A 3,137-nucleotide genomic window follows, 5' to 3' on the forward strand; every position below is an offset into this window, starting at 1 on the left:
CTTTAGGGTACAAAACAATATTATTATACTGCGCAGGCAACAGTGTTTCAACTCCCATGTTTCACATAGTAGCAGAATGTAAAAATAGTAATTTCCATATAGGTGTAATCCCACAGGCAGAAGAACAGGGCTGCATCTGAAAATTAAGCATAAGAATATTGAGCAAATACGTAGAATAAGTCATGTGGTTTTAATTGTATTTCACATATTAAACAGAGTAAATATAAGCAGCTATTTCAACACAGAAATGTTCTTAAACATTTCAGAAAACTCCCGTTCACAAAAAAACTAAAGAGCTCTGCAAAGAATCTGGTCGCGGATTATGTCCACGATATGAAATGTTGAAAATGTAAGTTGGAGAATATTGTTTGTCATATGTAGTGTGGAAGAATTCTCTCCAGGTCCAATTCTAAGGTTTAATCACTGTCAGTGGAGAAAGAAGTTCACAACGTTGCTGTAAAATCCTCTCTGCCAATAGTGGGGCTCAGAATTTTATACAGAAAAGAAAATAACAGAGAAAGGTCTAATGAGTGGATTTGTATTGACTCAATATACACCTACTTCCTAGAGAAAGAGACTTTCTGAGAACAAAAAGGTGTGACTGTGACCAGCAAGACTGGTTTCTCGAAACAAATGTCACAAGAGCCGTTAACCGATCTGAGATAACTGAGTTGGTTAAGAAAAGGAGGGGAAACAGAGAAATACTTCTTCTAATCAGATGAAAGTAACTAATTTTCTTCTACAGTAGGAAAAACTATGGAACGGATGGCACATTTTTCCAGTTGGTTCAGATTCCGGAAAAAGGCGGAGACATGTAGGGATAAACTGTGGGTAACTGACCTAAAGGTTGAGTTCACTCGCTTTCTGGAAGGGTAAATTCAGAGTATCCCTCTCCTCAGGATTAACAAACTCAGAGTTGCTGGAACACACCCCTGATGTAACCTTTAATGATTCCAAAGTCCCGTCACATACAGTGGACCTACAAATACACGTCTGTGCACACACAGCCATTTCTGCAAAGAAGAAATGATAAAGATAAATTCCTCTTCAGTCCTTGGAGTTCTTTTCAATCAGATTATATGTAGTGCCTCTCCCTCCCTTACACCCAAGTTATGCTTCCGCGTAGTGATCACGCAATGGCCACGCAGTTGCTTGGACGCAGTCGTGAGACCGTGACGGTTCTGCGCTGTTTTTTTTTAAAGACTGACCGACTGACCGAAACTCTTGTGACATATATCGTCTTTAGCCTCGTTTTAGCCTATTTGTTTACCTTCCGGCTTGAAACATCCACAATTTTTCAGAAATTGGTGTTTTATTTCTTTGTGCAAAAGCAACAAGGTGCAAACAATAAAACAAGGTGCAAACAATCAAAGTACTAAAAGTTTAAATGGCGGTGTTTATGAGTGGAAACCGGAAAAGCGGTCTCCAGCGGATGTAGTTAGTGGACCAATCACAGCCAAAGGGGGGGAGTGCCTGGTGTCCCTGAGCAAGACGCCTCACCCTAATTGCTCCTGATGAGCTGGCAGTCGCCCTGCGTGGTTGACTCCCCCGTCGGTGTGTGAATGTGTGTGAGTGAATGGGTGAATGTCAGTCATTCCTGTAAAGCGCTTTGGATAAAAGCGCTATATAAATGAGGACCATTTACCATTTACCAATGCCGCTGCGTTGGTGCTGCGTCGCCTCGACACACGTCTAGGATTTTTGGGAGGTGCACGTCAGGCCCTTGAGGTGGACTAAGCATAACCGAGGCTTTAGTGTTGCCATCATGCATATGGTACACACAATCATGAACAACTGCATTGCTTAAATACACCAACGCAGACTGTGCTGCTTGTGAGTCCAAATCTGCGTTCATCTTTTGGTTCCAAAATTCGCTTGACAGAACAGGTTCTCTGACGTCTTTTTCCCCCCGTGCCAAACCACATAATCTGTGGAAACATAATGGAAGAATGCAATCATAACAGTCAGGACATTTTGTCATTATTATTCACTGCCCTTATTAGTGGGAAACACTTGCAGGAAAAAGCCTGTTTAATTGTTTGTCAGATAGTGTTATGTCACTCTCAAACAGTCCAAAGCGGAAATAATCTAAATGTTTGTTTGAATCTGGGGGCCAGTTCTTCCTAATTAGCATATGGAAACACCCTGCAAATTCCCATGAAACAGACATGAAACAGCAGGGCTGTGTGCACACAGAACTTGAGGGGAAAAGTTGTGATGGAAGTAAAGAATGTGTAAATGGAAATCTAAATACTGAAGAACCGGACTGCAGGAAGTGATCCCCAAAGTACCACTACGAGAACGTACGTACCGCTCACCTCCGGGCGAGGCTGACGGTGAGTGGTGTCGTCAACCAGGGGGCCGGGAAGGTCCTACTGGAATTTATAATGAATAATGTTCAAAGATGCGTATGTGAGTGTGTGCTTGTTCAAGGAAACTAACAGTTCTGTTGGTTTCACACACACTAAGTGCAGTTTACTAACCTGCTCCAGGCTGAACCACGCCACACCTCCACCATGGATTTTTGTTGTTAGATTGTTAGATATCTCAGCCTCATGAAACCGGAGGTGGGAAGTAACAGAGTGCAAATACTTTGTTACTTTACTGAAGTAGAATTTCCATGTATCTCTACTCTACTTGAGTATTTATTTTTCTGACCACTTTTAAGTTTTACTCCCTACATTTTGAAACAAATCTGTACTTTCTACTTCTTACATTTTCGAAACAGACTTGTTAGTTTCATTTTACTGCATTTGAGGGGAATTATACATTTTTCTTTCTTAATATGACGTGAGATTCATTCGTTAACGTAGCAAAAAAAAACAGCCAGTCAAAATGTCCTTCATAGGGATACTTTTTACATTTTACTTTAAACTTTGAGTACATTTTTTACACATTTACACAAGTACACATAGTCTTTTTTAGTACAAATATCGGTATACCTCTACTTGAGTAAAAAATGTCTGTACTTTTGACACATCTACATAAAACCAGTTTGGATATCTCAATGTGGTCAAACTAGATTACATTGGTCACAAGCACTTTAGCAGTACTTTTCTTCATCCATTAGGTGATGTGATCAGCAACGCAGCCTTCTGATTCGTTGACAGATGCAATGCATCACTGGATGGATTGTA

This window comes from Eutrigla gurnardus (genome assembly GCF_963514095.1).
Source record: "Eutrigla gurnardus genome assembly, chromosome: 5".
NCBI classification, from domain to species: Eukaryota; Metazoa; Chordata; class Actinopteri; order Perciformes; family Triglidae; genus Eutrigla; species Eutrigla gurnardus.